This window comes from Leptonychotes weddellii, chromosome 9, assembly GCF_054177405.1.
Source record: "Leptonychotes weddellii isolate Sample4059 chromosome 9, ASM5417740v2, whole genome shotgun sequence".
NCBI classification, from domain to species: domain Eukaryota; kingdom Metazoa; phylum Chordata; class Mammalia; order Carnivora; family Phocidae; genus Leptonychotes; species Leptonychotes weddellii.
Genome location: NC_138377.1, coordinates 26,464,739 through 26,491,485, shown reverse-complemented (window position 1 = coordinate 26,491,485; position 26,747 = coordinate 26,464,739). Strand labels below are relative to the sequence as shown.

The 26,747-nt window shown below is 42.6% G+C and overlaps 1 long non-coding RNA gene across 5 annotated transcripts in view; it reads left to right on the top strand.

The window, feature by feature from the left end:
* The window catches only part of LOC145723395 (uncharacterized), a 38,077-nt gene that overhangs the window by 7,392 nt on the left and 3,938 nt on the right, over positions 1 to 26,747 (top strand). For 2 of the 5 annotated variants that reach the window (XR_014148380.1, XR_014148381.1), the window contains exons 3-6: positions 6,305 to 6,378; positions 12,151 to 12,190; positions 14,532 to 14,866; positions 15,928 to 16,007. This is a non-coding gene — a long non-coding RNA (uncharacterized LOC145723395). Of the gene's footprint in view, positions 1 to 6,304; positions 6,379 to 8,407; positions 8,451 to 12,150; positions 12,191 to 14,531; positions 14,867 to 15,927; positions 16,008 to 23,425; positions 23,961 to 26,747 lie in introns of those variants that run through there. The other 3 variants (XR_014148383.1, XR_014148382.1, XR_014148379.1) reach the window with 3 other exon arrangements.

The following is a 26,747-nucleotide window of genomic DNA, read 5'->3' as shown; positions in this document are numbered from 1 at the left end:
GGTGAACAACAGCAGAAGAAACAATGAATATCTGCCTTTGAAGGAAAGATTGAGAAACAGCTGTAAGACGGGTTGGGTCTTAAGTTGGGGATATTCTTAAATACTTAGATATAGAATTTGGATCATTTCCCTAACAGAGAGTAGCAGAGGGATTTTAGCACTCTGAGAAGGGGACACTGGAGAACAGCTTGTGATGAGTGGGGGCGGGGGGAGTTGGAAAAAAATCCCATTATGGAAACCATCCCTTAAGAAGAACCCTTAACCGAATAGGTCATGCCCATTTGGCCAGAGGGGATAGTTAAATGGGATGGGCACACCATGACGTGTATTTCAGGGGGTATAAATTGCAGAAAGGAAAAGTGGGGGGGCAACAAAAATAATTTTTCCATGTTGTCGTTTTGCCAAGTTTCTGCCCTGAACAGACCAAAGATCTGGTCAGCCTGATTCATGTGGAGTCCTTCTAATGCTCTTTGGGCAGCATAATCACGCAGGAGAGGTCTGCCATAAAGAACCGCAGGAATCGGTATTAGTCTGATTTTATGGCTCTGTACTTAAGCTTTCCTTTCAACCCCTCACGATTCTATGGCACCTATTTTCCTGTTAGGACAACTGTCAGATGTTTTTGGTGAGCATAAGACCTTTGTTCAAACCCACTTTATAAAAGGTTATTTTCCAGTTTATTCCTTTTCTAATCATGTACCTGCTGCTAATCTTTAGTGCAGTTAATTCCAGGCCTGCCTGCCGATTGTGCCATGTTTTATAACTGTTACAACTTACTTTTCAAAAGCATTTGGGATGTTTTCCCTGTAGTAACTTACCCTTCTAGAAAGTCTTTAGTTGCTGCCCACACACCACATGAGTCACAATAGAACTTGATTCAGAGCTAGTGAAACCTTTAAGAATAAAACTGTTATTAGTGAAAAAGGTTTAGTTCAGGAGCAACTAAGGAGGATTCGATTCAATTTAGGCTTAAAAACAGTAAATTCCTTTCCAATAAAAATTCTTTCCATTTCAAATCTGTATGTTTTGAGAAAATATGTTAGTACTCAGAGAGACTTCTGGTAAAATAAAATGTGAAAAAAATGATTCCAGAATTAAGGGGTAATTTCCTTCAGTTTTATTTGATGTCTGGAGGACAGGAGCACTTTTCTGGATCTGGAAAGAAAAGAAGGCTCCATGGTTGTTAGGACAGTTTGCCAGAACCAGACAACAAGTCCACTTTTTTAAGTTTGCCTAATGCGGGCGCCTGGGTGGCTCAGTCGTTAAAGCGTCTGCCTTCGGCTCAGGTCATGATCCCGGAGTCCCAGGATCGAGTCCACATCGGGCTCCCTGCTCAGCGGGAAGCCTGCTTCTCCCTCTCCCACTCCCCCTGCTTGTGTTCCTGCTCTCGCTATATCTCTCTCTGTCAAAGAAATAAAAAATATTAAAAAAAAAAAAAAGTTTGCCTAATGCAGTTCACAGAATATTCTAGTTTGTAACGTTTGCACCCAGATCTCCTGTAGGTCCATGAATCAGTCCTTATTCTTGTTACCATCGCTGTAAGACAAATTATCCCAGGGACAGAAATTCTAAAGGGCTTGGCTGGATAGTTCTCACTTGGCGTTTCTCAGGTAATTGGTCAAATGTCTACTGGGGTCGCAATCAACTGGACTGGATGTCCAAGATCGCTTGTCACATGGCTGGCCACTAAGGCTCCCTGTTGGCTGACAGGAGCGTCTACACATGGCCTCTCCAGTGGGGCAGTCTCAGAGTAGTCAGACTTCTTTCATGGCAGCTGGCTTCCCTCAGAGCAAACATCCCAACAAAACCAGGTGGAAGCTATCTGGCTGTTTCCAGCCCACCTCAGAAGTCACATGGTGCTGGTATTCGTTGAAGCAGTCAGGGCCACCCACACCCAAGGAGAGGAGGCAGAGACCCCCCTCTTGAAGAGAGGAGTACCAGATAATTTGCAGGCCTTAAAACAAAAACAAACCCCAGAAAACTGCTATAGTCCTATACAGACAGCTTTCATGTCTCTCTGAGCACCATTCTAGGAATTCCTATCAAGTTCCCATCTAACTCGGTTAGTATTCTGATATCCACTTAGGTTGTCTTCTCCAGCTTCTTCTCAGAACCTCCTTGTCACATTTCTCCATTTCTTTCTAACTACTTGGATAAATCACCTGAAAGAAATATCTCATCCTTTTTTTTAAAGCACTTTCCAGCTGATTTAATCAGTTAATGGATTCTTAACTTACATGTAAAATGTCAGTCATAAAATTTTATTTTTGTATTTATTACAAAGCAGAGATTTTAATAGAATAGCTTACTTTCTGAACGATCTTTCAAATGACTGCATTACACATGAATCTTATAATACACTGAAATAATCTTTTCAGTGGAGAGTCTATGTTTTTTATCTTAGCGGCATCTAATTGCCCTTCTATTTCAAACAATACAATGAAATTCCTTCCCAATAAAATATTATGGACAGTCCTTTGGAAACAATTGTAATGGGTTGGGCCCACATTAGAAAAGGAAAGACACTGAGAGCTGGTTGAATGCCTGAGAAATTGTGTTCTGTCAAACATTTCAAGCAATTAGCCACCAATAAGCTTCATAAAAATAGATTCTTCCCCGCTTTAAAAACTGGATAATTGCCAATAATCTTCAGCCAGATGGGTACAGCCTTCCTATAATCACCCTAGATTTTCCTTCTCGTTCTTCCCAGGGCAGCCTGAAAGTTATGCTCGTGGTAGCTGCCTCGTAATGAATGGATTGAGATTGACAGGCTGGACCCCTTCTTGAGTAAGGATGCAAGAGTGGTTTCTCTTCCTGTAGGAAGAAGTTCTGAAGATGGATGGTGTCAGGGAAGAGCAGATGTCACAGTAGAACCTGAGCGCTCACACTGAGTGCTTCCAAGGGCATGGACTTCGATTTGCAAACTGTTTAAATTGCTCTCTGAAGCAAAAGGAAATGGTAAATTTAGAAAGAATAGCATGTCACTGAGATGCCAATAGGGTTATTCAATAAACTGTGAATGCTTTCTTAGAAATTAAATGGAGGTTTTATAAGACAACGGGTAATTGGGGATCTACAAATAGAACATGGTTCCTATACTACAATATGGCATTTTATGGCTTTTCATTATGATTTTGCGTTAATGTTCTGTTTTGTATGCAGTTTGGTCTTACAGAAATAACGTAACAGGACACTCGAATGTGCCCTGCGTGCAGACGGAGAAGTGACCTGAGGCATACCATAGGAGGCAGTGGGCTGCCCCACGGTATTTATTTGCTATATTGTTTGTATTTTCCTTTAAAACATTTCTACACAGACACTGAAAAATCTGTATTAGTTGGTTTTTATCTACACTTCAGAAGCAGTTAATATTTGAAGCACTCTAATCAGAAATTATACACCAAAGGGATGGTTAATTAGCATTTAAAAGTTCTAAATAAAGTCTATACTCCAGAGACAGCTGGTAGGAGAGGGACTTAAACATTCCTTATCTCTGATCTGCACTAAGGGCTTTTGACTAATAGGGTGGATGTTAGAATTTTGTCATCAATGAAATGAGTGGTCTTCAAATGTGTGGACTTGCTAGAAGTATTGTGTGGGTAGTTCTACCTTTAAATAGAGTATAGAGTATAGGTAGCAGGGCCAATACCTCTCTTTAGGATTCTGACTCCAAACTTGTTTTGTGCTCAGATGCTGAGTGGAGAATTTTTGTGGCCCTGCTTTGGCAGCTATTCTGCTGCTAGAATATTCACATTTACTTACAGTAAACTTTTCATGAGAGATGCTATCTCAGTACCCAAAAGGGCAGAAATTTGGGACTTTATCGAGTGTACAGAATAGGATGTATGCCTCTTTTTGTGCTTAATATTAAAGTAACGTCTCAGACAAATTAATTGCAAGCATATATCAAAGATATTTTTTAAACTTGCTGCCAGGGAGGAATCTTATGAGCACACTAACGTTAAGTATTTCTTGCTTGATACATATTTTGTAGGAAAAAAAAGTTGTGTGGAAAATCACTATTTGTATTATTTTTTTTTAAAGATTTTATTTATTTATTTGACAGAGAGATAGACAGAAGAGCACAAGCAGAGGGAGTGGCAGAGGGAGAGGGAGAAGCAGGCTCGGCACTGAGCAGGGAACCCGATGCGGAACTCGATCCCAGGACCCTGAGATCATGACCTGAGCCGAAGGCAGACGCTTAACCATCTGAGCCACCCAGGCGCCCCTGTATTATTTTTTTTTTAAGAATGTTTAAATAAAGGTCATGAGACCCCTGGGAGATTGGTCATAGGTAACTAAACAGTTCCTGAGGTTGACAGTGGACGTGTTAGTTGAAGTCTTGGTGGAAAGCAAATGGCTCACTCAAAATGGGTAACGTGAAGACACTGGAAGAGGGACTATTATGGGGTGTGCAGGGTTTGCGGATACTAACAAGGGATGGTGTGGTCCTCAGAACTAGTAACAGTGGGAGCCATTTCTACTCCTGGGCCTGAAGGGGCAACAGAAGGGTAGACCCGAAGATGGGATCTACATAGAAGGTGCTATCTGCCAGGTGCAGAGGCCTTCAGTAGAGGGGTATAGCCCATCCATGGCATCTCTGCAAGGAGAGAACCAGGGCATATATACCCCAACCCCATTCTGCTGCCTTTTACCTTCCAATCTCCGGCTGGTGCTCCTCACTGAGCCAGACTTAACCCAAACTGGAAGGCCAGGAAGCCCAGGAATGCAATCCACTCAGGTTAGCTTCCAGGGTCCAGGAGGGTGGGGAAAGGTGTAGAGTGGAGATGGAGGGGCAAACAGAAGATCCAGCACAGTAAATTTTCCATCTAGAAAGGACTGTTGAGCTCATTGAAGTCTATCAGAAAATAGCTTATGTGATTTATCAGGAACAGTAATTATCTCTCCAAAGGAGCAACTAATCACTTCAGACCACAAAGTTCTGCTTCAGTTAGGGACAATTTTCTTTCTCAGTGTGTGTAGCAGAAATTGGTCTGACCCGGCTTTTATTATAAATCACCACCTGGTAGGAGGCTTACTGCTTCATCTACCTATAAGGAGTGGTGGCTATGAGGAAGAGATTTTCTTCTTAATACCTCATACTTAGATTGGATTAGGTAAACTTTGTACATCTTTATACAGAAAACATTCTGTTTTTTTTTTCCCCTCATCATACTTGTTGCCATTCATAATTATATATTTATTAGTTTGTTGATTTGTTTGCCTGTCATTCCATTCAGTGACCATAATCCATGAAGACCAAGAGCTATGTCTCTCTACACTGCCTAGGTACATTGGTGCTAGGCACATTGTAGGTGCTCAATCATTATTATTTACTGAATGAAGGAATGATTATCTGTCAGCAAGGCAGCTTAGTGAAGTGGGGAGAGTATGGGCTCTGGAATAAGGAAGAACTAGGTTTTGAATCTCGGCTGTACTTAGAAGTTGAGAAGCCTTAGCAAATGGCTTAATCTCTCAAAGCTGCAATTTCCTCCTCTATAATATGGTGATTATAAAATTTACCCACCTAAATTTACTCACTTAAGTTTGAATGAGACACACTGTTAAGTGCCTAGTAGGGCTGGGAACATGAAAAAAGGCAGGTGGGGATTAGAGGGACACCTGCTGCTATTCCCATCCACTGTTGTTAGTTTTTGTAAAAGCATGTTTACAATAAGGGAGGACTCCTTTCAAAAGAGTAATGATCATTAAGAAAATAATTTTCTTAAAGGAACAACCAAGGGCTTAGCATATAAAATAAAGGCTTCATCTTTTTGAAGCTTATTGAAATTTCTCTTTTAAATGATCATCAGTCACTAGTGTTTGGTACAATCTAGTAGAAATATATTCAGCTGAGTTTGAAGCCTTTAGCATCTGTGAAATAGGGTATTCTACAAAATTGGCATGGTATATGCTATAGAAATGTTCATAAAATATGTAGGAACACTTTTATTGATTATAACACATTTTAAATGCATTAGGAGCATTCATCCTATGATGAATTTTCCTCTAAAGCTAAGAATGACCCCAATATTATTGTTTTAAATCCAATTTCCTTTAAGTGGTGTTGATGTGGGGGAAAACCCATATGCTGGTGATGTCCTCTGGGCTGGTTTTCCAAGTACTTATCAGTAAAGCACCCTTCCCCCCCTCCCTTTTTTTAAAGTGGTCTTTACATTTTTTTTAATCATACAAGTTGACTATAGAAAAAAAATAAGAAATACAGATGAGCAAAAACAATTAAACAATGTAAAACCCACCCAGAATCAAACTTTTCAAGTGTGAATTTGTACTTTCTTTATAGGCTTTACTAAGAAAATTCTTCATCAGAGCTACTTTTTTCCTCCCTGGAATATCAGTAGGCTTTCACCAGTTTGAGTAAGTATTTTTGTAAACTGGATCCCTTTCGCAAATTTCCCCCATTTTCCCACTGCAAGAAAACACTGTTAAGAACTTGTGATGGTCTCTCCAACATTGACTTTAACTCCTCCACAGTAAGTAACAACTATGTTGTTTAGGTGGAATTGGCCCAACCCCTCAGTTTTAAGGGTGGGCACTATGTGGTTTGAGCCAATCCAGGTAATCTCATTTTCCTTTGCTGATGTGATTGGTTCAACAACCTAGACCCTGCAGTCCATACATTTCTAAATTCATGGCTTCCCCCAATCAATTCAAGGATTAACTACCTATATCAAGAGTATGGACTTTGAAATCAAACTGCCTTGATTTCAAGTCCTGACTACCCCAAACCATTTGTGTGAATTTTGGCAATTACTTGGTTTCTCTAGGCTTCAGTTTTTATCTGTACAACCTATAAACCATGTAAAGCATTTCATACATTGCAAGCACATGGTAAGCATGTGATAATGTCTAACCCAATTATTAATGTTGTTTCCAATCTGATTTATAGTTAATCTGATTGATAAATTCTTGTCTACATGCCAGTAGATAAGGGTTACCTATTGGTCTTTCTTCTTGCCAATTAATATATGTGCATTTTAACAAAGACATCTTAGAGAAAATATACTCAGTTCAGATGCTAATGGAATGGCTCCAGTGGTTGAAAGCTCAGGCCAATCCTAAGGTGATAGTTGTATGACTTCCTCAAACCTGCTTGGGTTAATCCCCATCCCATCTCTATCTCCTTGTTTTGTTTTTTTTTTGGTTGATCTTGTTTACAGAGGCTGTTGATTGCATATATAACAGCCATTCCTCCTTGCTAACAGAAATCTAATTGTACATTTATTGGTCATATGGATGCATTAGGGGATTAAATCTTGATAATATGAATTTCTAGGCCAGTGATTGGTTTAGAAATGAATGTGTAATACAATTTTAGTCAATGAAATGTGAGGAGAGCCTTTTCACAGGGCTTCTGGAAAAGAAAACTTTCTTGTAAAAGGCAAATGGAGATGGAACATTCTGTCTTTGGGTATTGATATGCGAGGAAGTGATGCTTGAGGTCGCTGCAGCCATCTTTCTATCATAATGGGTGAAGCTTGAGACCAGAATCTACATTCTGAGGAGAAAAGATTCTGGTTCTTGAAGACATTGTTGAACAATGGAAAACCAAAGTGCTTCGGGACTTCTTGTTGTATGGGAGATTAAAGCCTTTTATTGTTTAAGCCATTGAAAGCTGAGTTTTCTGTTACTTGCATCAGAAAAAAACATCTAAATGGTTCAATTATGGGACATGAATAACCTATTTTCTCCTCTTAGATATTGTTCTTTTTATTCAGAGAGAAGCAGGCTGTGGAAAAACATGAATTGCCCCACTCAATTTGTAGACAAAAAAATTACCAAAGGTTCTTTTGGTAACTCACTCTTTTCATAGCCACTTGAGTGACATCATAGCTTATTGGCTTAAAGAAAAAACAAAACCTTTTGTTCCTGTTAGATATGGTGACTTGGGTACCTCCAAGGGAACTTTGGGTATCTTTGGCACATTTTACTTAGTACAGTTTTTATTAAAAGTCTGTATGCTCACAGGGAGGTGTGGAACTGTTGGGAAATAAAAGATTCAGATAGAGAAAAATTCTCTTCTTAGGGACAGAGAGGATAATTCTTGGAATTGCAACTTCTGGCCAAGTCGATATAGTTAGGGAAATAGAATAGATGCTGTTTCTGGACATGACAAAGGACATAAATCAAATATATAAGCTTATTTGCCTTTGGAAAGTAAAAGATTTGTGGTGTTTATGTAAAGGCAGATCAATCCCTCTCCCCGGCTAAATGAGGAAGAGATTAATTGAAATCTTAATGAAACATAAAATTGGGCATTGGCGATATTGCCTGCAACCATTGTAGATAGACAGATAATGCAGCCAGTCTGTTTACCTTATTGGAATGAGCCCTGGGAGGTGATGTGCCTGATTCCTAGTCTGGGAGTCTAATCTTTACTCCTTAGATTTTGTTGACAGGCTGATTTCCTGACTCACTGGATCAACCAGGTATGTATCCAGTCTCCTTTGTTTCTACCTACAAAAGATATACTGACATTGGTCTCGGCATGGCAGGGTCCCAACATTATATTTAAAAGAACTCTAGGAATCTGGGATGCAGGAAGACTTGGTCTTGTTAAAAGCAGTGCTCCCTTTAAAATGGCATTAGGGAAATGATGCCTTTTGAAAGAAAGCACATGCTATAGCGATCCTCCCCTCTCTACATGTCAGCCACCTTTAGAATTATGTGACTTCTTTTCCTAACTAGTTGAGCTCCTTGAGGGAAAGGCCTTTCCCTTTATCTACCTCTTCCTGGCATAGTAGGTGTTTGATAAATCCTAGTTGGTTGACGGTTGAGGTCAGCCCGTTCTCCGACCTACGTTTTGAAAAGTTGGGTTCGTTAATAGTGAGGCTCTAGATAAAGATCACCAGGATTAACAGGTTGGCCCATTAGTGTCTGACATTGAGTTTGCTGGGGTCAGAAAGAAGGTGGGTGTCCCACTTCAAGGAGGACAGCTCCTGAGAGAGAGGTCCTGGGGTTAGTCAGACAAATCATAGATCAGGCAGTGAGTCTGAATGATGCTGGGTGGGAGGAAGAGAGAGTGGAGGGTGGGAGGCCAGGAACCAGAGGGATAAATGAATAAGTAGAGTTCACGTTCTTCTCTTTGGACCCATTATTAACATTACCACTTCTGAACATAATGAGTGTGTCACTGTCAATCCATATATCTGTATACTAAATGTTAACAAAGCTTCCTTTTATCTCCTCAAGAATTAGGTAAGAAAAATAGAAATTTTACTATCATCTTCATGCACCACAATTTTTTGCACATCCCACTGTAAAGACTGCTTGTCTACACATGGATAAATAAGATAAACAGTCTCTGCCCTCATGGGGTTATAATCCGCTAGGGAAGATTAGTGACAAACAGGCCATTACAATAATATAATATCTATATTAAAATATAGGACTCTATACTTAATATTAAAATAAGTGAATATTAACTGATAGATATTGTGGAAATTAGTAAAAGAAAATGCGTTTAGAATGGAGTTGGGGGCCGGCAGGGGGAGCTCTTACCACCCTCGTACTCCTGGTCAATCCTAGACCCAATAGGAAGAGAGGGATGGTGCATGTGGATTCTACCTTACTATCCCAGCAGGAAGAAGAAAGACTTACCTCCTTCCCTGGTAATAGCCCAGCCAATGAAAGACTGTCATAACTTAGCCAATGAGAAGTCACTATACTTCCAACTCTTAATTTACTTCAATGGACTTTTTGTTTATGACAGCCAATCCAACTTCCCTGTTTTTCTCTATAAAAGAGCGTTCGTTCTCCTTTGCTCAGCAGGACTTGTCTATGGTTTTGCAGTAGCTTACTTGTCCTGGATTACAATTCTCTACTATTCCCCAAATAACCACCCCTCCTTTTTTTTTTTTTTTGCTGGTAAAATAACTGGCAGATTTATTTTTAAAGTTAACACAACATTTTTGTGTAATTAAACAGACAAAAATATTTTTCAGCCATTGTAGCAGATAATCATGGCTTCTGCTACCAAGAATCTATTTCCTTTTTTTTCTGGGAAGATCTTGGGTTTTTTCTTAGGCAACTATTTCCCCTTTCCGCTGTACTTTCTTTTTTTTTTTTTTTAAAGATTTATTTATTTATTTTGAGAGAGCGAGTACATGAGTGGGGGAGGGTCAGAGGGAGAAGCAGGCTCCTCGCTGAGCAGGGAGCCCAATGCGGGACTCGATCCCGGGACTCCGGGATCATGACCTGAGCCGAAGGCAGTCGCTTAACCAACTGAGCCACCCAGGTGCCCCCCGCTGTACTTTCAATGCATGGGGTTTGGTCATCCCTTCACCACTCCTCTCCCCAGATCTAGGGGTGGGAAAATGATCCAGCTCTCAGAAATATTGTATTTTAGGGGCACCTGGGTGGCTCAGTTGGTTAAGTGACTGCCTTCGGCTCAGGTCATGATCCTGGAGTCCTGGGATCAAGTCCTGCGTTGGGTTCCCTGCTCAGTGGGGAGTCTGTTTCTCCCTCTGACCCTCCCCCCCTTGTGCTCTCTCTCTCTCAAATAAATAATAATAAATCTTTAAAAAAGAAAAATAAAATATTGTATTTTAATTCCTGACCAGGGAGACTGTTTCAGAAGTAGTCATGTGACCAAGCTTTTCCCATCAGAAGTAATCCTGGGATTTTTTTTTTTTTTAATGGAATAACCTAGAAAAAGGAGTTCTCTTTTCTACAGACTTGGAATCAAGTATGAATGGTCAGAACTTCAGACAGATGTCTCCTCCACAAGAGGAGAAAAGAGAAGCCAAGATAGAAGGAATGTAACATTTGAGAGCCAAAGGCAGAGTGACTGAGTTTCAATGATGTTTGACCTCCTGAATCCCTTGGAGACCAGTTCTATTTCCATTTATACGAACCAATAGATTCTTGATTTTTTTGCTTAAGCCAGTTTGAGTTGGGTTTTCTCTCACTTAACAACTGAAATTTGGTACCTAATTTACTAATTTGCTGCTGCTTTCACTTACTGGTAAGCTAACTTTAGTCTTGTCTGATGTCTGAATGGAAATCACCTTTCCAAGATCCTGAATTTTTCTTGGATTTATACTCAATATTTGTCTTTCTTCCCGGGTTTTTAATAATGACAGTGAATTCTAGATACCATTGTCCTTTCTCCCCCACCCCCTATTGTGATTTTAGCTATTCTAGCAGGGCTTTTCCTCAGTGTTGCTTTGGAATCACATGTGATGCCCAATGGAAGTGCAAATGTTGGGCCACGTGCCATGAAGATCTGAAAATCTGCACTTAAAAAAAAAAGGATTTTATTTATTTATTTGAGACAGTGAGCAACAGAGAGAGAGTGTGAGCAGGGAGGGGCAGAGGGAGAGGGAGAAGCAGACTTCCCTGCTGAGCAGGGAGCCCTACAGGGCTCAATCCCAGGATCCTGGGATCACAACCTGAGCCAAAGATAGATGCTTAACTGACTAAGCCACCCAGGTGCCCCTGAAAATCTGCACTTTAAAAATGCTCCCAGGTGTTTCTGTTGTAAAGTTTGAAAAACAGAGTCTTAACACTAGACTCTTATCTATGATTGCTTTCTGCTCTTCCTCCCAAACCCATAGGTCACTCTCTGCCCTTGATCAGTTTCTCTTCCAATCATGGATAGACTGTAAATGAGAAACAGTAGAGCTACGTGAACTTCCCACTGGCTAGTGTGACTCTGAGCTTTCTGTCATTCACTTAGCTAGGAAAATTTTCCTGGATGAACTATCTCAAAACTCAGCTCTTTGCCCTTTGGAAATATGAACTTATATCTTCTAATAAGATACATTGATGTGGTCTTCTGTATTCTTTGCAGCTGTAGTTTTTGTTTTATAAGATTTTATTTATTTATTTTAGAGAGAGAGAGTAGGGGGAAGTGCAGAGGGAGAGGGAGAGAGTCTCAAGCAGACTCCATGCTGAGCATGGAGCCTGACATGGGGCTTGATCTCACGACCTTGAGATCACAAACGGAGCTGAAACCAAGATTTGGATGCTTAGCTGACTGAGCCACCCAGGCGCCCCCATAGTTATAGTTTTTGAAAGGAACACAGAATTCCCAAAACTCAGCTCAAATCAGAGATTGAAAAATATACACTTAGAACATAACACAGTATTTAAGTGTTTTCCTTTTTCTTTCCCCTTTTATGAAAGGCAGGAGAAGTCTAAGGTCACCTGCCCTCTCTTCTGTAAGGTGAGTCCATTTATCCTCTGGGCTTCCATAGCAGTACAATATCAGGGTCTTTAAACAAAATATCCAAATATTTCCTCAAATTTGATGGACTGTTGATGATTGTGATATATGAGGTTGAAGGAAAAGTCATGGGACAGACATAGAGGCCAACTTTGAACTGTAAGCTTTTCCCATGACCTGTGCCCCCCAAATAGTAGCTCTCTGCCAGTGACCATCTGCAGCCTTGATCTGACCCTGCCCCAAACATCTGGCATGTGGAAGCTGGCCGAGTTGTTACAGAGCAAGCAGATTAATTTCCCAGTGCTTACAGCCTTCTTTTGGGCTTCTGCATGTCCTCACAGTAATCACTGTTTAAAAACACTGATAAAATTCAAGAATGTGCCAATAATAACTCCCTCATCATAGGCTGGGCTGGATTTCCAAAGCACCAGAAGCTGAATGCTGATCCTCCAGGAAAGGCGTGAGTAGGGTGACAGTGGGGACCCTAACTGGGGGCATTGTTCTCACCAGGCCCCCAGGCCCACCTTACTGCAAAGCACAGGACTGGTCCACTGCAGGGCACAGAGATGTGGGTGGGGCAGAGTGGACAAGAAAGGAAATCTCACCTTTTACATTAGTCTTTCTTAACCTTCTTTGCCTTGAAGGTCCTGCTGCTTATCTTGCCATCCCTGTCTCCCCCTATTCCCCATGGAGACAGATTCCTTAAAGCTTCACGTAGAAAGCTTTGAGTCACCTCCCTTGACACCATTAATTTTTCTTCTCTGCCCTCTTTCCTTAAACCTCCTCCACAATACAAGTGAGGACCCAAGACTCCTCTGCATTGAGATGTTAGAAAATATGTATTTTTAACTTAATGGGGGAAATGATATATGAGATCTTCCATTTGAATCAAGACATTGAGAGAAACACTGTGCTTTATTTGGGGACTATTCCTTTAGAAGATTCGGGCTGAAGTCAGACAGGTTTATGATAAAAAGCAAAAAACTAATATATTCCTAACACTTCAGGAAAATTCAGGAATACCCCACCCCCACCTCAACCAACCTATTGTCTACAGAGTGTATCCCATCAGGAGGACTAAGGTAAGGATGGGAAATCAGAGAGTTTATGGGGCTGGACTGAGGTACAGAAAGCGCTGTAGTTGAATGCGGTAATACTTTCCTTTCTCTTGGGAAGGATCTCTGCAAGAAAGAGAGGCTTGGGTCCTCCTGGGGATTAATGTTTATATCCTTCAAGAAACATTGAGTGTCTCTTGTGTGCTAGGCACAGTATTAGATACGGAGGATACAAGGATGAGCAAACAGATGTGGTCCCTGCCTTCATGGAACCACCATCCAGAGGGGTAACTCTAGTAATCAATTAATCATTAAATAAATGTGCTCCTAAATAAAAAGGAGCAGTGATGAGTGCTGTGAAGGAGAGGTTTCTCTTGGGCTCAGAGAGGCAATATGAGAAAGGATGTAACCTTGTCCAAAGGGTCAGGAAAAGCTTTCCTAAAAAAAGTGATAACTGGGTTGGGGTCTGAATAATGAGTAAGGATTAGGTAGATAAAGAAGAAAGGACAGGGCATGAGCTGGGGCCCTGTGGGGGCCTGGTGGGCAGAAGGCACTGGAGTGAGGACTGTGCATTGGAGCAGGAAGAGCAAAGGGGAGAGGGGGTGAGGCTGGAGAGGTTCTAGGGCACAGATCAGGGAGGACCTTGCTTGTAGACCATGTCAAGGATTCCAGTCATTATCATACAAGCAATGGGAAGCCACTGAATGGTTTTAACTGGTGGTGGTAGTCATGGTAGTGGTGGGGGATATGTTCAGCTTTGTGTTGGAAAAGATTGTTCTGGTTACAGTGTGACTGGGTGAGGACAGGGTAGATTCAAATAGAAAGAGCATGCAGGACGGTCTTGTAGCAGCCCAAGCAAAGAATGATGGTAGCTTGGGCGAAGTTGGTGGCAGTGATGCAAAGAGACATCCAAGAGGTAAAATCAACAGTGCGTGGTGTGTGTGCTCCCCTCATCACCTTTAAGCTTCCTCAAGTGTAAATCTGACAGGAGCCTGAAAGTAGCATGCCCACTGGTGCATGAGAGGGCAGGTCAAAGCTAAATTACGTTTATCTGAACAAATAGCATTGGTGCAAGATCCCAAGGAGCATTTTCCAGCCTTCCTGCATCTTCAGCATGAGCAGGCACTGAAAATGAAGTGCGAGGGAAGGAAGCAGGCACCCAGGTTATTTTTAGCAAAAGCTATAGGAAATAGCCAACATTCTAATTTTAATTCTTCTCATTAAAACCCAGAGCCTAACCCCACACTGTTCTTGTTTCTAATGTCTGCAAACTTCTCTTTTTCCAGATAATTGACAATAGGCCCCCACAGAAGTCTTCTAAGCAATTTCTGCAAAAATTTAGCAAACATTATGTTTGACACCATCATCATATTTGCCAAGACAGCAAAAATCCCAGCCGGCAAAACTTCAAGTGTGATGAAGTGGAACAGAGAGGACAGCATGGAGTGACTGATCATTTCAGGATATCTTCTAGCAAGTTTCCAACGTCAGAGTTTTCCATGGTCTTTGCGGTAGGAGCGGTAGGGAATGGCTACTCTGCGGACATGCCATGATGATGTAGCTAGGGTTTACTCCTCTTTCTTTTCTACTTTTCCTCCCTGCCCTCAAGTGGTTCCCAGAGGTAAGATTATTTTTTTAATATTTTCATTTAATAACAACAAAAAACATTTTTTATTCAATAAGTTCAAATTGTAGAGTCAGTGTCTGAATTATTGCTGAGCTGGTCTTTATGTTAGCATTTCAGGCCTTCCACCTGCTTGACTGGGACATGTTATTTAGCTTCTTTGGGTCTAGATTTCCCTGCCTGAGACATGAAGAGGTGTTAGACTAGCTCCGCATTTCTCCAGCTTCAGTCATTTGGGTATCACCTTTGTAATACTCGCCATGTTGACTTTTCACTTATTTTTTAACATTTTATTCTCTAAATTGATTTATTTATTTACTTAAGTCCTTTTTAAAAAAAAGTCTTGGCAATAACATATGTGAAATTGTGGGACGAAAGTGATAATGACCTTTCTTCTAGTACATATCAATAAGCACATAATTAAAATTTTTTTTTTTTGCATATTATCTATGTAAAATCAAACTACACTCCACCACGATATGTAGACCCCACTCTAGGAAACTCTGGACAAGCCGATTCCTAGCTCTCTTGCAGTATTAACTTACTATCATTCACATCTGCCCCTATCTACCCAGACTGATTTCCCATAGCTTCTTAAAATAAAACCTCAGGTTTGGCCAAATCAATGTCCCTGTTACTCCTTATAGACAGTATGTGCAAGCTATTCCCTTCATCTAGAATCAATAATCTACTAAGGAAAGAGAAACCATGACCTAAGTAAAAAAGAACAAATTGGGAAAGTACGTGACTGGGTCAACAAGCTACCCTTGACCGGTAGGCCAAGAAAATCCTTAGGGTTGGCAGTTGCTGGGTGAAGGTCATGTGTAAAGAGTTAAGGGACTGGTCATTTATGGGCTACTTCTTTTCCTTGAATAAAAGGTTATCCATTCATAGGACAAATTTACTGGGCAAAGTTTTGAATATCCCCTGGACTTCTTCAACCTTTTCTAACAGAGAAAAGAAGATCTGTTTTGAATACTTGGGGAGTAATCATTATTTGATATAGAAATTTATTAATTCATTTATTTATAATGCATGATGTGTTTCTTCCATGCTAGGCACTGGACACACAAAGATCATTAAGATATTTCTCTACCCTTTAGGAGCTCAAGTTCTGCAGAAGACAGAAAGTAAATAGGTGAGCATGATAAGGCACTGCAGACCCCAAAGTATGTCCAGGTACAATGTGCCACATGATGGGTAGTGTCAGTTCTACTGGATCGGGTAAAAGTTCCTAGGGGATGTAACTTGATATATAAGCTAGGTCTTAACTCATAAGCCAGTGTTGGTTAGGTGAATGGGCAGTGGAGGATGGAATGCCCTCCCAGGGACAATAAACAGTTATATTTTCTGGCATATTCAGAAAGCTGAATACAATTTAGTAGGGGTGGAACATACAGTTGCCTCTCTGTGTGTAAGAGAGAGAGAAAGAGAAAGAGAGGTTGGACTCCAGAGGTTGGACTTCTCTATTCAAGGAGGAACTATTAAAGACTTTTATGCAAGTGGGTGATATGTCCAGAGCTGCATACTGAAAGCTCACTCAGGCAGCTGGGTCGTGGATAACTGGGTAGGGAAGAGTTCCCAAACCATAGGCAGAGACCTATTAAAACACTATTCCAAGGGTCCAGGAGAGAGATGATGAGGGCAGCGGTGGGGAGAAAGAGAGGAACAGCTTTGAGAGGTAGTATGAAGGATGTGGATGAGGGTGGGAGGTGTCTAGGAAGATGTCAAGGTTGCCAGCTTGGTGACTGGGTAGTGGTGCCCTTCTCAGAGAGGGAACCCAGAGGGAAAGATGCAATCTGGGGAAACATGGATTTCCTCTGGAACTGTATCCCGTGGGGCCTGCATGACAAAGTGACAGGTTATGGAGCAATGACACCTGAGTTCTTTTACTAGCTCTGTTGCTATGACCTTGTTTGACTTCCCATCATTTCTGAGCTGTCTCTTAGTCCCTAAGATGTATTGCCTGCTCTGGCTTGATTTGAAGTCTTGAGGAAAAGAAATACGTGAAAGCACTTTCTAAATGTCTTCACAAATGTAAATATTTATGTTTTCAGGGAAGTTCAAGGTGTAAAAAAGCAGAGTCATCAGCACATTTAGCTTGTAAATAGGCAGAGAATGCGGCTCCTCTGCAATGAGGCAGAACGTGCAGGAGACATTTCTCTGCAGAATTGCCAATATCACTGCTTGTCCTTTGGCCAAGGTGGCTTCATTTCTAGGAGACAAAAGGTATTTGCTCTGCAACACACCAATTCACCAGACCTTATGTCTCTTTGTTTTTTTCTAAATCTTGTAAAATCACTTTTCTATTCCCACTTGCTAGGGTGGGCAAAACATCCATCTTCAGTCAAAATTAAGATTCCCTTTGGATCACATAAAAATCCTGTTTTTCGAACCATGAGAGACGATGGACTCTGAAAAACAGGCTGGGGGTTCTAGAGGGGAGGGGGGTGGGAGGATGGGTTGGCCGGGTGGTGGGTATTGAGGAGGGCACGTTCTGCATGGAGCACTGGGTGTTATGCACAAACAATGAATCATGGAACACTTCATCTAGAACTAATGATGTAATGTATGGGGATTAACATAAGAATAAAAAAAAATCCTGTTTTTCACTGGTGAAATGAGTGAAGTCTAAGACATATATGTAGGCTAGAACTATTACACTGTGTTGGTTTGCAACCCTCTCAGGAATTTTTCTGGTATAATCTGAAACTGGCCTCTGTACTCAAAAGGCAGGGAGAGATGGAAGAAAGAGGGGGGCCACTCCAGGTTGGGGGTGGCAATTTTAATAATAACAAAGGGAATTTATGTCTTGGGCGGCAGCAAGACGAATGGATCCCTGCACCTGCCTGCCAAAGCTTAAAACTTTATAAAGAGGGTTCAGTTACTGGGTTCAGTCACATATACTGTGCAGGTATCCTCAACACCATATCACTACCTCAAGGCTATGTCCTTGAAGTAGCCTTTGGGAGTGGGAAAGGCAAGCAGAATGCATATTCCCAGGACAGGGGAAGGAGGGAGAGACCTCCAAGTGCCTGGGTCTAGCTCACGGAGCAGTTGGTGGTCTTTTTTTTTTTATTTTTTATTTTTTTTAAAGATTTTATTTATTTATTTATTTGACAGAGAGAGACACAGCGAGAGAGGGAACACAAGTAGGGGGAGTGGGAGAGGGAGAAGCAGGCTTCCCGCGGAGCAGGGAGCCCGATGCGGGGCTCGATCCCAGGACGCTGGGATCATGACCTGAGCCGAAGGCAGACGCTTAATGACTGAGCCACCCAGGCGCCCCCTTTTTTTTTTTTTTTTAAGATTTTATTTATTTGACACAGAGAGAGAGAGCATAAGCAGGGGGAGCTGCAGGCAGAGGCAGAGGGAGAAGCAGGATCCCTGCCGAGCAGGGAGCCCAATGTGGGGCTCAATCCCAGGACCCTGGGATCACAACCAAGCTGAAGGCAAACGCCCAACCGACTGAGCCACCCAGGTGCCCCGGTCTTGTTTTTTTTTTTTTTTTAATGACGTTCCCAACACACAGGTAGCCCACCCTGGCATGAACAGGGTAAGCTAGTTGTCCTAGGTTTAGGAAAACCCATAACACCTGTTAATTAAGACCCAGGTCTTTGCAATCTGAGGCCCCTAGTGCTGAGGAGAAAGGGAGACTGAGGTACCCATACCCAAGACATATAAAGACATACCCAAGATAACTCAGCAGCATTGTTATCCAGACCTTTAGGAATTACCTTTGGTTGCTGTTATGTTCCCAGTTTGCTGTGGAATAATCGTGTTCCTTATAAATGAGGAGAGTTGTGATGTCAACAGGGTGGGGAAGGTGAGGATGGAAGGAAAAGCCCCACACTGAAGCACTGAAGGGGGGCGCTGGTGAGGAGGGCTGATGGTTGAGTGTGCATGATGGAGTGGAGGTCTATGCAGAGAACAAGGGAGGAAATAAAGACTTCCTCGGGAAAGGAGGTCAGAATGGAGAGAAATAGAAATAAGAAGGCATTTTGAGTTAATGGAAAAGAACTCAAAGACCTTTCTTATAATTCTTTCTTGCGAATGGAGAGAAGATCAAGTTGGGGCAACCACTCTTAGAATAGCACTTCTGGTCAGGTATTTTAAATGCTAACTCAGCTCCTGGGAGGAGAGAAAAGCCCACCTCTTAGAGCAATGTTTTTAGGGTGGAATAAATGTCCTAATGGTGCCCTGTAAGAAGATGGTTGGACTTAAACATATGAATATTCTTCTATTTTAATATTTCCATGTTTATTTGATGCCTCTCATTATCTTTGGCAAGTCATTACACTTTTCTATTTAAGGCATTTTGGCACAACATTTTCTTTTAAAGTAAATTTGAGGGGAAAAAAGTAAGCCAATTTAAAGAAAAAGTACTTATTAAAAGAAACAGGTGAGAGAGTATGGAAAAAATAGAAAGACAGTATTAGAATGACCAAAGCTTGGGAAACATCAAAAGCTGTGCTCCGTTTGGGGGGAGAAGCAGGAAGGAAGGGAAATAAGCACCTGGTTTGTGATGGCCCACAGGTGATTCATGACCAGCTTAGCTCATCACACAGGCTTTTTTCGCGTGAAGATTATTCTCTGAAAACAGAAAAAATCCAAGGAGGGTCATATCTTACCATATGGCAAGCAGGTTTTTTAAATGATCTGCCTACACTCCAACCTGGACATGTTGGAAGGGGGAAAGAGATGCCCCCCGCAGTAGGGCTGCAGTCAGGGGGAAGTGGAGCCTGCCCCAAGACACTTCACCAGGTTCACCATTTCATCCAACTCTCCAGTGGAGAGAGTCCTTGGGTAGTAACACTTAATCTAGTGCAGTGGTGGACAAGTGGACTGAATGAAAATTATTTGAAGGTTTGGTTGTAATGTGATGATGAGTGCCCTCTGAGGGTAGTGAATGTCTGTGGACCCTGCAGTTCCTAGAACAGAGTTCTCACATACATGTGTGCTTAGTAAATAGCTCCAAAATGAAAGAATGATGGGCTGTGAAAATTGCACAATATTTTACATTTGTACTTGCAAAAGAGAAGAGGTCAGGTTTGAAGTGATAGAGAACTAAGGTCACATCCCATTTCTGCCCTTTACTTGCTGTGTAATCTTGGGTAAATTAAACTCTCTGAATCTCATTTATCAAATGGCACAAATCAGTGGTATACATGTTTTACAACTGGCTCTCCAGGAAGAAGAAAAGCTCGGCTTTGTAGCACTTGCTGATTTCTGTGGTGTAAATATTCACATTCAAGCTAACGACCGTTTCACAGCTAGCTTGCAAATCTAAAAATCAATTCTCATAAACCCCTGGGTACAGCTCACCACCGGAGGTAGTGATCCCCACCTCACAGGGGTGTCGACTGTACTTAGAGCACTCACTACCTGCTGAGCACTGTGCTTGGATAATCTCATTTAGTTCTTCTAGCAATGCTATGAGGTCGTGACTATTAATATCCCTATTTTAGGGATAAGAAAACAGGATGTTAGCAAGGTGAAGAGATTTGTGTGTGGACACACAGCTAGCCTGTATCCTTTCTACTAGACTGCCTCGTCTGTTCCTTGAATGGAATCAAAACGGGGCAAGTACCACATACAGTGTCTGGCATATAATAGATATTGAATTATTACTTTCCTTTTCCTCTTTACTGTTTCTATAAAATATATATTCGTAGAAAATGTCTTGGACCAGAGCCCAGACATCCCTGGAAAGGTCTTAGTATTGGGGCAGGAAAAAAAGAACAGTGTAAGAAACTGTGAAGATAAAATAAAATCCAGGCATAGTTTTAAATACTTCAAGGATCAAATTGTTGTCTAATGACCCTTTTAACAAGCCAAGGACTTTGAACAAGTGTGATTCTCCTATAGGAGGACACAGGCTACCTCCACTAACTTTCTGCACGGAAAGACAGTTTTGTAATGATTTACCAGCACAGCGAGAGCTTCTTCCTTGCCTGCTCTCTCTGCTGTTGGCATATCACACAATGAACAGCTCACAGGTGTTTCTAAGAATTTGATATCCAGCTATTCATTAAATATATAATATTTGGAACTAACCTGATACATTATTATACATTTTCTGCTGGGAGAGTATGAAATTTTTCCTTAGGAGAACTTGGGTTGAAGGAGTTGGGCTGGGGGATTCAGCTAAGAGACAGAGCCCCCTACCCAGAAGTCATTCTCCTCCCATATCCTCCTACCTGGCAGAGCCATCTCCATGAGATTCTGGAAGCTACCACCACGTACTTCCGTAAAGGGAGGGTGGCCATGTAATCTGCCCAGTTCTGGCCAATGAGACTTAAGAGGAAGCGTGCTAAGGGGCTTCAGCAATTTTCTTTGTTGAACAAAGCGGAGACATGAAAAAAATAATTCCATGTCTCCCTACCTGCTTTTTGACATTGCTATCGGAGGATGACAGATTTGGAGTCTAACTAGATGGATAGCCTGGTAGTACCTACCTACTTATTTCTTGTTAGGTGAGATCAAGAAGTATCCTTATTGGTTAAAGCCTGTTCGTCATGCATTCTGTCATTTGCAGCCCCAAACATCCTCGGCCAATAATTAAAATGGATTGTCAAGTTTACCTGCTTGAATTTAACTGTTAGAACTCATGGTCACCCAAACCCCACTGTGTAAGAAAGCTTTCTGCTGCAAGTAATTCAAAGTCCTGACTCCTGCTGGCTCAATATAGGGAAGTTTATTACCTTGTGTAAGAGGAAGAACAGAAATAGGGCAGGCTTCAGGTGGCACCCATGCCCTGGCTTTGCTTCTCTGAGGCTGTCCCATCCTGCTTTCTCCGGTGGGTGGGTTTGGTCCTCAGGCCAGCTGACTGCCAAGTTCTAGGCACCACATCCCAAAGAGACAATGCTCAGTGGGAGAAGAGGGATTGTCCATTCCTGTGTCTCTTCAGAGAAGCGAGGAGAGGTTCTTTGTAAGCCACAGCCCATATTCATCCTTCCCTAAGTCAGTCGCTGGTAATGGGAACAGGGTTGTGGCAATGCTCACGGGCTACCTCCTACCTGGGCTGGGGTGGGATGGATTTAAGGAAACCTACACCAAGGACCAACTCCAGGTGTCACATTTCTTGTCTCTTCTTGGAGATCTTTCATGGACGCTGGTGAGCTTTCCGCACTGGGAACCCTAACTGATATTTTTTTCTTTTATCTTGCCTTTGAGCCTTCACTCACTCAGGTTCCTCCTAGCTCACAGGTGTTTCTTTCATTTTGCCAGTTGGTTTCTCTTAAAAGAATCAATTCTTTTTGTCCCTGGGTCCTAAATGCCTCAATCATAAAACAGGTGTTCTTTGTTTTAAAAAACAGTGTGATACCAATGTCTTCACAGAAAAGAATCTAGACATCCGCACTACTGTTTTCATGGTTAAAAATGTTTCACTTCCATTTGTTCTTCTGCTTGAGCATATTTTTATGCTTACAAAGAAAACAGGCACCACGCCTTTAAGAGTAGATACCTGTCAGATTTTTAAATCGATACAAACTTACTTAAGGAAAAGGAGCAATTAAATGTGAAGCGACTTTTATCTGGGGAAAACTTGGAGATTCAACTCGGAGGAGATAGTAGAGGAGAGAAATGTGTGTGTCAGGTAAACCCTTTCCTCATTTGATGGAAGCCCTGCCCTTCTATCACCCCTCACGGGGCCTTCACCTGTATTCACGTGTAGAGGACTTGCCTCCAAGACTTGTTTTGTACCTGGTTTCGGCGGCTTTTAGTCAGAGAGATACCAGGGAATCCCCTGGGTGCACCGTGAACCAGCAGCACGGGTTTCGGCCATCGTTAGGAGACTACCCCGCCCCCGACTCCTCCCCTCCTCCACTCTCATAGGAGCCGGGGTCCAGCCACCCCGGAGAGCCTGTGCTATTGGGGGAATCTGATGCCACCCCCGGCGTCAGGGTGGGATCGGTCAGTCAGCACGTCTGCCATCATTGGTTGAGGGGCAGGCACGTGATGGACATAGTCCAATCAGGATGAGTCCTAAGATTTTGTTGCTTGGAATGCCACAGCGGACACGTGCCGTCGCCTTCCCTGGTGCGTGGGCGTGAGTTGAGTGCTGCTCACGCCGTGCAAGGTCAAGTAGAGGCACCGAAAACAAAACAAAAGCAGATGGGAAGAAAGGGAATTAGGCCAGGCCTGAGGCCTGACCTGGCTCTGGACCTTCCGGTGACATGGGCCAAGAACTCCCTTTCTTGCTGGCTGAGTTTTCCATTAGCAGCGACCTAAAGGGCACTGCCGATGGAGTGGCCGGGGAAGAAGCTGCCCTCAAGGAATGTGAGTAAACGGGCCTATGTGTTTTATAAGTCTAGGCTCCTCAAGGCGAATAAGTTGTATTGCTCAAGAAAGGAGGGGGGCATGAATTCTCTGTGTTTTGAGCACTGGGAAGAAAATTAGCCTGGGAGACAATGATGTTTTCGGAATTCCCCCAGGGCTGAGCCTCTAATAGCGCTCCGGCCGGTCTTAAGGGTTAACTTGCTTCCAGCTTATGCACTCCTTGCTTGCTGACCTAAGTCCCTAATATGTAGCAGAACTAACTTAATTTTCTTTGAGATTTGCAGACCCCTGGCCTTGAGGCATGAAGGATGCAACTTTCCTAGAAGGTAAGGCCTGACTCCATTAAAAAACAGCTGCCCTGATGCCAGCACGTCTGTTCAGGGTCATGCCGACAGAGGACTAACCACCTGGGCACCTGCTGCTCCTGCACGCAGCCCCCCCTTCCTGCGCCCATGCCTTTCTCTTTAAAACCCTCTGCCTTTCCTGGGACAGGGAAGAAGGTCTTCGAGACGGTAGTCCGCCATCTTCCCAGGTTGCCAGCTTCTTGAAGAAAGCAAACTTTCCTTTCCCACCATCACCTGTCTCTTGAGTATTGATTTTGGAGCGGGGAGCAGCCGGACCTGAGTTTGAAACCGGTTCTCTGGTAACAAGCCCACACGCGTTCAGATGCAGCCCGCTGTGGTGAGGGGTCTCTGAGGGACGTGGCAGAGCAGGCACCTGAAGGAACTGGACAATTAAGGCATCAGAGGCCCAGGCAGACCTGGCAGAATGGCCATGGAGGTACCTGCTGGCCGGGTCAGGAGGCTAGCAGGTCTGTGTCTTGGGTCAGCTTGCAGGGTGAAGAGTGGAGGACCAGTGACCCATGGTCACGCTGTTTGTTAAAATGCACATTCCTAGGACACCCACAAAAGTCACTGAATCAGAACCTCTGAGTGCACAACCTGGGGACAGGCATTTCAAGAAGCATCCCAGCTTATTTTTTTTGGGGGGGGGGTGGGTACCATTTGAGAACTCATGCCTTCAGAGCGTGCAGAGGATTACGCTGTGGAAACTCGCATTTAGTCGTCCCCTCTAGGCGGGAGAATGGTGAAAACAGGTGGCAAGAAAGCCCAGCGTCAGGTTCCAGCAGATCCAGAAATAGGATGCCATAGGTCATTATGTTGGGTGACACACCCCTGGGTCAGGCTTAACATCCTGAGCCAGGGTGAATCTTCAAGTAGTTCAGAGCTAATTACCAATGCTTCTGGTATTGAAACTATCTTGGGTGTAGCCAATGGCCTTAGACACTTAACTTACAGGATTGTCCTACCAGCTTTGTTGTGTGGAAATGTGGGGTGGTGGGCACATGGGCCCTCATGCTGTCAGAGCACCCCTGGGCTGTTGGGGTCATGTAGTCCCTGTGACAGACCTCATCACAGGGTGCCAGGCTGTTGCCACACACCCTCTTCTGCGGCTGCTTTTAAAAGTATACATTATAGCAGCTTGGCCGGGAAAAGATTTTCACCACCACTGTTTACAAACGGGGACAGAAGTACTGAATTATTAGACTTCTCCAAGGTCAAGCAACAGGGAATTGGGGGCGATGGGAAGCACAGTGGCTTCTACCTGTGACCCTGGGAGCTGTCAATGTCAGTAGAAGTCATGGCCTGGGCAGCAGCCCCCCATGTGGCCCAGCTGCTCCTTCTATTATTATGTGAGTCCTCAGTGTTTTTCAGCTAAAAAAGCAACACAAACAACAGCAAAAACTTTGAACGGCGCCATCAGAAAGAAAGCAGGGCAGGGACAAGGAGAACCGAGTCTGTTCCAGCTGTAATTCTTCATGGTTCTCTCTGGGCCTGTTTCCTTATCTGCAAAATATGCTGCAGGCTCACTGCAAATGCTATCATGTAGGACTTCCAATGTCAGGTGCTTTCTTGTCAGTTCTAGCCTCTCTCCTCTTAGGCCAACTTGAAAAATGCTTTAATTGAACGTTTTATACTGTGGTTCGTAAGATTTTTCAGCTTGGGTTTATCCCATTTGGAGAACACTTATGTTTACCAGCACGGCAATTAAAGGATGAGGCTCTACTCACCATCGACAGGCTTGTTTCCCCCTTGCTACACTAGATCACATGCTGAACCCTGATCCCATGAAAGGATGAGCTAATAGATTCCTTCTCTTAATTTTGCCCAATTTTAGAGTCCTCCCAAGAGAAAGAGAATGCATAGTTTATTGGGATGGGATTTTACTGCTGAAATATTTTACTTTTTAATTGCAAGGAAAGATACAAAGATCTGGTTTACCCTAAAATAATTTTGTGTTCCCATTTGAGTAGATATAGTAATTAAAAAAAATCTACTTAAAAATACTCTCTCGGTATAAATATTTATGTGTGTATATTTTCTTAAACCTCGATCTTTTTCCATTACATGAAATAGTTCTCATTCCTGGTATGTAATTCTATTAACCTATCATCTCAAAACTAAGCACTCTAATAATTTCCTCTGGGGATTAGTTTTTAGTCTTCATTTTAGTCAGTTGTTCTATTTTTTAGGGATAATACGATTTTACTGCATTTTAAGATATATTTAAGTGAAAGGCAAATATATGGTAAGTGGGAAGGGGGTTGAGTTACTGTGATAAAGGTTTGTTTGAAACCCACCTGAGGTACAGGACAGCTGTGGATTCTAAGCAGTTACATTTATTCAAATTCTTCTCCTCTTCTTGGTTAGAGAATAATTTTTCTTTTCCCCAAAAAAGGATGTTCGTAACCAAACTATGACCCGCCCCAGTGCTGGGGTAAATAGGAAAGAGACAAGGACCCATTTCCTTTGTGGTTTATGCGCCTGGAGAAGCTTGGGGAACTCCAGATAAGGAAAGGAGTGGAGTCTGTCATCTGTGGCTCATAAGTCCTCCAGAGTTGCTCCCAACTTCTGCGTGGCTTCTACTATAGTCTGAGCCTTGGAAGGGCAGAAGAATGAGAGCTGGTTCTTCCCTTGACCTGTTCAGATTTTTACAGAGTGAGTGCATGCAAGGGCCAGGACAGGGCCTCCTCTTCTTCCTCTCTACAGTGGGAGTTTTCAAACCCTAAGCTGTATCTGAATTACCTGAATTACCCTGAGAGCATAGTACCTCAGTGATTTTTAGCTCTATTGTGAGTTTCTGATTCAACAGAACTTTGGAGGTAAGGCACCTGCGTTTTTAACCTGCATGTCAACAAGATGTCCATGTGTTAGTGAAGTTTAATGAACAGATAAGCAGGCAGTACTTAATATTTGAAATATCCTAGTCAAGAGTGCCTACTCCAGGAATAGTTAGGGAGTTCCTAGAGACTCTCATCTGAAGCCCACATGTGTGAGGGGGTGGGCTTACTAAACACAGCTTCAGTTATCTTTATATCCCATCAACACCAGAGGATTTGTTAATTAGCACAATGCACATTAGAAATATTTTTCATTGGTGAAATTAGCAGGACTCAAAATACATAGAAAAGCTAGACATTACACAGGCAGCCCACTCACATGAACAGGGTAAAGTAATTGTGCTAGGTTTAGGAAAACCCATAACACCTGTTAATTCAGACCCAGGTCTTTGCAATCTCTTGCCCCGAGCGCTGAGG